The sequence below is a fragment of the Corvus cornix genome, chromosome 1A, assembly GCF_000738735.6.
Source record: "Corvus cornix cornix isolate S_Up_H32 chromosome 1A, ASM73873v5, whole genome shotgun sequence".
NCBI lineage: Eukaryota > Metazoa > Chordata > Aves > Passeriformes > Corvidae > Corvus > Corvus cornix.
The window spans coordinates 60062526-60072678 of NC_047057.1; positions in this window are offsets into that span (position 1 = coordinate 60062526).

Here is a 10153-nt window from a genome sequence, read left to right on the forward strand (position 1 = left end):
GGCTGCTGAGCCAGCAGTGGCAGGATGAGGCCGGCTGCAGCGTGGGGAGCCTCTGGGGACCACGCACGGCTGCGTTCCTGGGCTGCATTTCTCAGCAGTGGCAGAGCAACCCACACCCTTTTTTCTCACCTGGGAAGCCTCCAAAGGCCTTGACTTCCAGAGCAGGAGGTAACTCTACAGCCCCTAAAAGCCAGCTCAGCTGAAGCTGCCCTGAGATGAACCCACAATGAAGGCAGCCAGAATAGCTGATTGTGTCTGAAAGTGAAAGCCTCAGAGATCCCCAGCTCCCATATGTCCTTCCCTACCTATGCTGAGGGCTGATCAGGGGCTTGCCTTGTGTGGTGCAGCACAGAACCCCACCGAAGTGCATGCTCCAGCATTCCCATGATCAGCACTTGTTCCTGGAAAAAGGGATGCTGTGTGGAGCCACAGGCTGGAGCTCAAAGGCACAGTGGAGTAAGGAGGCTGGACATGAGCCATTCCCAAGCCAGAACCAGTTTGCCCACAGCACCTTTGCTGCTTCCTTAGACAAGAAGCAGGCTGAGAGGGTGTGTTGTTATGTCCCTTTGCAACACAGCTCCATCTTGGAGACCCCTTTGTGGAGTTCCTGGACCTACATTATAAATGCTCCAATGCAGTTGAAGCGAGGCATAAACCCACCCTGGGACCTTTTTTTTTGAACCTGTTCATTTCATGGGACGGTAGGAAGATGTGGGTCCCTTTTCCAAAACCTACTGTAACAAGTTTTGGTTGAAATGCTCACTACAAGGCAGAGGGTCCAGCTGATCTCCTGCAGTGATGTAGGGAGACCCAGTTTTGAGGCATGACAAATTTAGTGATCAACTTAGGGATGTGGGCATCATGGGGAGAAAAGAGACCTGCAGGACAGGGACACAGTGGGAGCACCAGCTGCCTGCAGAGCCCTGGGGGCTGGCTGGGACAAGCACAGCAGTGGGCAGGTGTTTCCATGAGCAAAACCTCTTGAGAGCAGCTACTTGCTAAAATAGATGCCACGCAATCAGCTGAAAAAGAAAGTCCCAGTGCCCAGCTGCCTGCTGCCTGCACAGCACAGAGGCGAGTGGCTATTTTTATCAGGGACAGCCAAAGGCCGTGGAAGGTGATGGGGGCAGCTGGCAGAGGTTTTCCCTCTGCAACATGCCAGGGCTTCATCCCAGCAGTTCCCTGTGCACCTGGGCATCCTGGCTGGCTGGAGGAGCTCTGCTTGCCTTCCCAGCAGCTGTCATCCTCCTGCAAGCCCCTGTCACCATCAGCTGCACCTTGTCCTTCCGGGGATGCCCTCACTGGCAGTGTCCCAAAGGGGAGTTAAGAACCAAACCACCCACACTGTGCTGGGTGCTGAGAGCAGTGAATCAGCCCCTCCTGCCTTAAATCATGGGATCAGCCTCCGGGTGACCAGAGTGTGTGGTATTTGGGAGCGGCCATTCCTCATCCCTGGGGCACCACAGGGCTGTGGGCACCCCCCTCCAGCACAAGGGCACGAGTGCTTGTGCAAAACAGCACCCTGGGGGCCAAGGGGTCCAAGCAACTTTCCCCCAGGACATTGTGCAAGCAGTGGGAATGTGTGGCTTCTGGGCACCCTGGCTCTGGTAGCAGCACAGAGCATCCCACAGGCTCCTCTGGAGCAAGCTGTGGCAGCACATCTCCAAGCCTTACACCCCAGCATATGGAATCCAGCTCTCCTCCAAATGTCACTCCCTGCCTCTACAGGCACCACCCAAACCCACCTTCTGTTCCAGTGAATGCCTGAGCATGGTCGTGTCATCTGCCAGGAGCAGGATGGCCCCAATCTTCCAGCCTTTCTGCTTGAAATTGGTGGGGGTTTTCCCTATTTAGTGGGCCATGCATGCTGTGATAATTGTAGAAAACTAGATCAAGTAAAAAAGAAAAAAATCTACAAGAAAAGGGGGGGAAAAGTCGAAATGTTGTTCTTCACCCTCTTCTTCTCCAAGACAGCCTACAGCCTCCATCCAAAATGCCCTTCTTGTACCCTCACAAGCAGCACCGTGGTCAGGGAAGGCTGGCACTCAGCCATGCCACTGGATGCTGATGGGAGTACCATCTTCTCTGGGATTGAGCCTGAAGTTCATCCTCTGGGATTAGGAGATTCACTGCTGATAGCTACTCATTTCCATGGTGATTATTCCCTTCCACATGCAGAGTAAATGGCCTGTGTAGCTCTGAGCACCACAGGAGGCAAAGCTCACGTGGGAAAACCAGTCTCAAAACACTTGCAGAGAGGAGAGGAAAAAGAGGTAAAGATTTTGCCCATCATGGACCAAGCTCTCAGACTTGACAAATGCCCCTGCTGGGATCCAGACCCTGAGCAGGCTGTCACAGCTCAGGACCACCAGCTGTCCTTTGGAAGCTGGCAGCACAATTCCATGTGTGCTAACAGCAGAGCACAAATCTGGGAAACACAACTCCGGCTCTGCTACTGACCTCCAGCATGGTCCCAGAGAGCCATGGCATCTCTGTGCTCCTGCTCCCAGCCTTTTCCCTCCCCAGGCTGCAAACCTTTTGGCCAGGGAGCACGGTGTTCATGTTTGCAAACAAGCGTGTGAATCATGTGGGGCAAACCCGCTGGGCTTGGGGCAGCGTTTCTGATTCACGCCACTGTAAATTACTGCCTCTGCTTTCAAAAATGTTGTTATTTTGTTGGATAGGGTCCCAGTAACTCTGTAAAGAAGGGAGTGGGAGAAATTCCTCGTAGATGAATTTCTTATGATTTATTTGCCACCGAGCATCATGCAACCACTTGTGCTCCCCACGAGGAACGCCAGAGGACACGAGTGACCTGCAGCTCGTTTGTTGCGACCATCTGTCACCAGGGCCACGCAGTATGGAGCAAATGGAGGGTCCTGGCAGGCTGGCACCAGCAGGACAGGGCTGGGCAAAAGGCTTGTCCTGAGCATCCTGGGGAGAGGCCATGGGCCACCAGCACTACTCTGCCCTTCAGGTGAGCAGTGGAGGGCTGCTGCGTGGTGCTGAACATTAGCTGCTGCTCTTCAGCCTCCAAAGCAAGCTGGGCATCTTGGCTCCTTCTCTCCTTTGGACAACCACATGGAGCTGCTTGGAGAAGCTTCGGCAAAAGGATTTATCCAGGGGTTTGTGTGTGTTAATATTTGAGATGTCTGCAACTCATGTGCTATAAAAAACACAGTGGGTAGTGGCTCCAGGGCACTTGGTGCTGTACAAATGAGGAATAAGTTGGCTGCTTCTAGCTAAGAAGGAGCTCACAGGGTTGTTTTGCACCAGTGCAACAGGAAGGTGGAAGAAATAAAAGGGGATACAGGACAGCTCACCAGTAAAATGCACATTTTGACCCGAGGAATTCATCCATCCTTCTAGCAGCAGGTCCCATCACAGTTGCTTTGACTGATAAAGAAAACTTTGCAAACATAGTTTAGGGGCCAAATAAGAAGCTCATCCAGAAAAATACTCATGCTGGTTGAAGGATGAGGAGGGGAGAAGAACACCCTTGGGGAAACAGGTTGCTGAGAGCAGGGCTGGTGGGGGTGGCACAAGCAGGAGTCCGAGGGGCAGCTAGGGATGCAGCAGTCGCCTTGGAGCATCACAGACGTCCATCCGGCAGGATGGCTCAGGAAGAGAGGTCACAGCTCCACGGGGTGACCATCCTGCTGGGGCTGTCAGAGCTACCAGGAGGGATCTGAGTGCTTCTCCTTCTGAGAAAGCATTTATTTGTGGGTAAAAATTAGGACCCAGTCTACATCAATCTGCCATCTCTCGTTGGTTAATTCACTGAAAGTGGTCTGAAAAAATATAGATAAAGAAAAAAGACTTTCCCTTGTTAGTCACCTTCCAGTGATGTATAAACGCTCTGACAGACAATTATCAGTGATATTGATTCTACCTAGGACAGAAAATGAACAGGTGAGTGTGAAATAGAAAGTTATTTATAAAGATGCAATTGAAACAAAATCCATCCTGCAGGCTTGAGAGTTTAAGGAGGAAAAAATGCCTTTACTGTATTTCTTTGCTCTCTCTGCTGAAGTTTGGATGCTTCCTCAGGAGCAGGAAGGCCACATCCCTGGAAACAACTGGCTGAAATAAATAGGCAGCATGGCAACAGCTGAAAATAGGCATGAAAAGCAGGCAGAGAGAGACCCTCAGCCCAAGGCAGGGCAGGCTGGTGCAGCATCCATCAGGCTGAGCCAGTGCTTGCTCAACCCTCCACAACAGGACATCAACAGTAAAAGCCTTTTAAAATGGAAACTAAATCTTAACTGTGGCAAATGCGGCTGGAGGTGCTTCTTGCAGTGCTGGGACATGGAAAAATGCCACCACCACTGCTGAGTCTCCCAAGGCAGTGGTGGTGACTCCATTTGCCTCTCCTGAGCCGGAGACCTGGCCCTTCTTAGCGCTGTTGCTTTTGGGTCTTCCAGCTTGGGAGCTGCAAACTCTCTCTGTCACAACACTGAAGCCCTTTTGCAGGCTTGCCCTGTGCCAGAATCCTGTGGGAGGCTGTGCTGTGGCCTCTGGCCCCCAGCACCGGGCTCACTTTCCCCAGCCACACATCCTCAAGCCAGGCCAAGACCTAATTTGCTGGCCACAGGCTGGAGGTGGCTCTCGCTGGGGTGGGAAGGTTTTTGCCAATTTGTTATTAAATCACAGCACTATTCATGCCAGCATTGGCTGTCTGGGACTAAATGAACAGAAACTACGTACCTGGGTTCTGCCAGACTGCTTGGGGCAGTGGTGCAGGGAGAGGTGGGCCTTTGAGCGGGGCTCTCTTCTTGTGGCTGACTTGAATCCTTGCCCTGCTCAGCCTCTGTTGCTGCCAGCTTCATGACTCCCACCCTGGAGGTACGGGAGGGAGAGAAGAGCTCTGGAGATGTGCTTTTGGATGTAGGAACCACTGCAGTGCTGAAGTCCTTTTGCTGCTTTATCCCTTGGTGACACCAAGGTCCTCACCCCACCCAGAGCCACCACTCCTGGCAAAGTTGTGACAGCAGAGAACTACGTATCAAATGGACAACTGGTCCCAGTTTGGTTCCCAGGACATCCCAAGCCTCTGGGCTTTGAGGAGCTGAGTATCACAGGACCTGATGACAGTGAGGGTATCTATGTGGAGCCACATCCCCCAGCAGTGCTGGTGTACCTGTCCTTGTGGAGAAAGAGATCCTCGGGGGCTGCCAGCCTTCCAGGAGTGGTTAAAACAAAACAGGAAGGCTTATGAGCAGATGTGGTTCCTGCAGCACTTCTGCCAAGGCTCTGCTCCACAGGCATCAGCTGTGGGGAGAGGTTTAACCTGAGCTGCAGTGCCGCATGCCCGGCATCTGTACACAAACAGCCTCCAAAATCATGAGGGGGAGTGTGTAGCTCTTTCAGAGCCGACCGGATGGTTCCCTCGCTTGACATGTCCTCGTCTTGAAACAACATCACTTTGTTGAATTTTGTGGCTTTCTATGTGGAACAACATTAGCTCATCCAAGTCTGTGGTTTATTTGAAAATGAAATTCCGGTAAGCTTTTGTACCATCTGGCAGTGTCCAACCGAGCGGGGTTTAGCAAGAAACCACTGCACACGTGTGCACAAACACATACACACACCAGAAACACTGTAATCATCATAATCAGTAGTTGCAGGAAGTCTGGCATCGTCAGGGCAAGGGAAGAGGGAGAAAATCAGTGCCTGACTCCTCTCCCAGCCATTTGCCTTCTATGGGGCTTGGCTCCTTCCAGCAGAGGGCATTTTTCAAGCTGTCCCTCCCGCGCTGCTTCTGCCCCTTCCTTCCTCTGACGTGAGCTTCCAAGTGGCTCCAGATGTAAATCAAACACAGCTGGGTGAGCTGCAAGCTGGCGCGCCGTGTCAAATTCACAGCTGCTGCAGGTCACTGCACTGCTCTCGGAGGAGAGGCTCTGATTTACACCAGCCTGGCCAGACACATTGAGGAGGGCCTGAAGTGCACAAGGAGAGGTGTGGGGCTAGGTAATGGCTTCTTGGTTGCTCCATGCAATAGCTGAAGTGGTTCCTTGGGTGGGTTCCCTCCTAGCCCCTCTGGTCCAGGCAGAAAGCAGGACATATGGCAGATCCTTGGTATTTTGTACCATCCATGACACCCTTTCTCTTCTCCTCCCACATCTGTGCACACAGAGACCTGCAGCTGGCAAAGCTGAGAGAAGATGTGGCCAACACCCAGGTACACAGGAGACCACCAAGCATCCATCTGTCTTCTCACCTGCAAGAGGGCTTGATTATTTCTTCTCCCTGGTGTCCAGGGATGGCACGCACAGGAATGGTTTAAAGCTGTGCAGGGGACATTTAGACTAGACATTAGGAAGCATTTCTCTACCAAGAGGGTGGGGGAACACTGGAGCAGACTTCCTAAAGGGATGGTCAATGCCCCAGGTATGTTTGACAAGTATTTGGTCAATGCCCTTTAAAACATGCCTCAGCCTTTGGTCAGCCCTGATGTGCTCAGGCTGTTGGACTGGATGATCATTGTAGGTCCCTTCCAAGTGAAATATTCTGCTCTGTTCTATTCTACTCTATTCAATTGATTTCCTTAATTGCTTTCAGGTTTCTCCCTTCTTTCACACTCAGCTGCTCATGGAAGTGTATTAAATGTGTGTGCGACGGAAAAGAAATGGTGGAGAATATGAGATGCTGGTTAGGACATGGAGGACAGTTTACTGGGAGAGCCAAACCCAAAGTCCACTGGAGCCAGTGGGCAGGTTTCCAGTCATCCAGGAAGCACAGGGTGCCCACACACTGGGGGACAGAGGAAAATTGATGTAGTTGCGTTAAAACAACCTTAAATTCTAGCAGAGATCTGCTTTTGAGAACAAGCAGTGGGAACCTGAAACATGAGCTCTGATGATCAGCATGCATCACTGAAAGACTTCTGATCCATGGAGGTCACACACTGCCTTGGTCTGAGGGGACATCTTCCAGCAGCAGCTCTGCTTTGGCATCACAGTCTACGACTGCATGAACAGGACTTTTGATGGAAATCATTGTGGATATCTCCATTCAGAACCGGCACTGCTGGATTTCAGTCTGCATCACACGCATTTAAAACGTGTGCATGTACACCTGAGAGCATTTTTTCCCTGCACTTGACATGAGGAGAAACCTGTGACCCTGAGGTAGGTGGAGTGCAGTAGAGGAAGGCAAGGTGCCCTCAGCCCCAGCCTGACAGGAGCTGCTTTTGCCTGACTGCTCAGTCCCAGCTCCTTCCTCCACATGATATCACCAGCACCATCTCATCCTCTGCCCAGCCTAGAGCTGCTAATAAAAGCAGGAATTTGGATCACCTAAGAGCATCTCCCATGATCCTGACCGGAGAAATAAAATAAAATCAATTCTATCCACAAAGGCTTTCAACCCAGGCAGCATTTCCAAAACATGGCCCTGGTGAGGCGCTGCACTGGCCAGGCTGCGGATGGGAGGCTGACACGCTGTGATAATCCTGCTCTAATTCTTTTTTTACAAGGATTTTTTTTTTTTTAATATATATATAGTTTTGCCTCCGGCATATGCTGTACTAGTGTAGCAGCTCTTCAAGTACCATGTTTTCCAGCGAACGTGTGAGTGACAGCACCTAAAAACAGCAGCTGTTACATAAATAAGGCTGGCGCTTCCCTGCGAGCACTGCGGTGGCAGTGGGGACAGGGGCCAGCACAGCCTGAGGGATGACAGCACTGTCCTGGACAGAGGGGGACAAAGTGGGGGACACCCCCAGGGCAGCCCTGGTCACCACCCTGTCCCACAGAGACTGCCACCTCCCCGGGGCAGAGGCTGCTGCATGCCTGCTGTTTGTCACCGGTGACGCTCCTGTCACTGCCACCCCGTAAAACACACATGGATAAAAAGAATAACCTAAAACTTGGATTTGTGGCATCTCACAGTTATTTTGCCAATGCTGTGTATAAGGATTAAAGTGGCCATTGTTCCAGCATGACGTATGTCGCATGTCAATGAGCAGCTTAATTATTTTACTTTGCAGGAGATGGCCAATAAAGTATTAAGAAGCCAAATTTGGGACTTGCCTTTCTTTCATATTAGGATGCAAAAGTCTGATTTGTACTGCCTGTAAATTTGCCTTATCTCAGCATGCAAATACTCCTGAATAATTTAGGCTTTCTTTAAGAAAGCGTGCGATATACCCAGAAAAGATTAATATTCAACAGACATCCATCATCTAAGCAAACACTTTTTTTTTCTAAAACTGTACTGAGTTTCTCATAAATTCACTTAATGGGACAGAAACCATCCTGGTCCTTCTTCATAAGGCTTGTCTGTTTGCCTCAGTTCATGAATGCAACAGGAAAACTTTGCCTGCATAAAGCTTAAAAATGTTTGACCCCTTGGAAGGACAAGAGGGAATGTTCTTCGAACACTTACCCTAAAAGGGAATAACAAAGAGGACAGCAGGAGGAAAACTGGGATCTGAGGTAATGTTTGAGTTTGTAGGAAGAGGAGATGGCAGAACCACATGGTCACCCCTGTATGGATACAGCTTCGCTCACACACCCCCTTGCTCTGGTGGACAGGAGCAGGGTGACGGTCACTGAGGCACTCCCAGGGGGTGCATCCCACTCTCGTAACTTTTCTGCTCATTGTAATGTGGCAGTCAGGAACCAGGACTCCCACGTTTCCATTCTGGGAGTGGAATTCACTGAAACATAAGAAGGAGAGCTGAAATGTACTGCACTTCAGGCTCAGGTACCAGCAAGAGAAGGTTTTCTCTCTCTGACACACCTACAGCTGATATATCTGTGAGGAACTTGGTGTGAGGTTGCATCAGCAAAGGTGTGTGATTCACCCATAATTAAGTGGGTACAATAAAAATCACTAGGTTGGGATCATAAAATAAGCATCAGCTTTAAAAATGTATGTCTCTGTTCATAAACCCAGAATTTCTGGTAGGAAACAATTCCAGCAAAATATAAGTAGGCACTGATTATGTATTTTGGCAGAAGTTCAAGTTTTTCTGAAGTCTGAGGTGGTCTCAGGTAGCTCAGCCCCCGGGCAGGTGAGAACCAGGTTTGTGTTTTGAACCTGGAGCTCAACTTTCTGTGGGTCCAGGTGTGGGGTTTTTTGGGCTTGGCACAGCTGGCAAAGGATGGATTTCAGATTGTGAAGTCACAGAGGCAGACATCAAGTTGCAGCAGGGAAGAATTGCTCTCTAAAAACTATTGTTCTAAAACCAAATGCCTGAGACATTGATGGCTACAGAGGGTAACTGTAAAGGCTGGAGGGAATGAATCACGTGTTAGAGGTGGTAAGGTCCCACAGAGGAATTCCAGGCAAACAGGTCTGGAATAAATTATGCTGCTCAGTACTTTTTGGAGAAGCAAAAGAGTTCCCTTAACTACAGGCTGAGCCTCAAGAGCATCTTCAGCCTCTTCAGCTTCCCAGGATGAGCTTGTGGACACAATGCGTGTTTGGAAGGCCCAAATATCCCTGTAAAAGCAATGGTTAAACCCCCTGCCTCATCCTATTGATCCTTTAATTTGAGGCATTTCTTGCCCAGGGCATGACTCTGCAGCCACAGCAAATCCTTCCTGCCCAGCGTCCCCTGTCTCAGTGGAAGAGGGCAGCCTGGCAGCAGGTCCAGCTGGGTGGGAGTTGGGAAGGACTTGAAGTGAGGGATCAGAGAGAATCCCTCTTTGGTCTCTTCTTTCTCTAAACTACCTCTAATGGAAGTTTAGAGAAAGGAGAGTCTCTGGGAGCATTTTGGAAGCCAGGGCTTGGTATTTTATTGGTGTGCTGCACCTGACAGAAAGGATATAAACACAGCCATAAAAGATATCCCAACGTCTAGCCCCTTCATGTCAAGTTGCAAAATCAGGTAGGATTATTTATTTCAATAAATAGTCAAGAAGTGTCTTCAATCAAGTGACAGTTTGTTCCCATACTGTAATTAAATTTGAAGCTCAATTACTATTGTCTAAGTCAATGGAATAGACAGGATTATTACAGGAAAATGCCCAGAGATGCCAAGACCAGTACAGAGGGGTCCAATGTAAAGCTGAGTGTAGCCCAGGCCAGATCCTGCTGCTGGACTGTATCCTGGAGGCAAACATCAGTCATGGAATTGCCAAAAATCCTCTCTGCACCCTGGAGCTAGCTCTGAGTAAACCAATGCAAGCTGGACATCACCTCT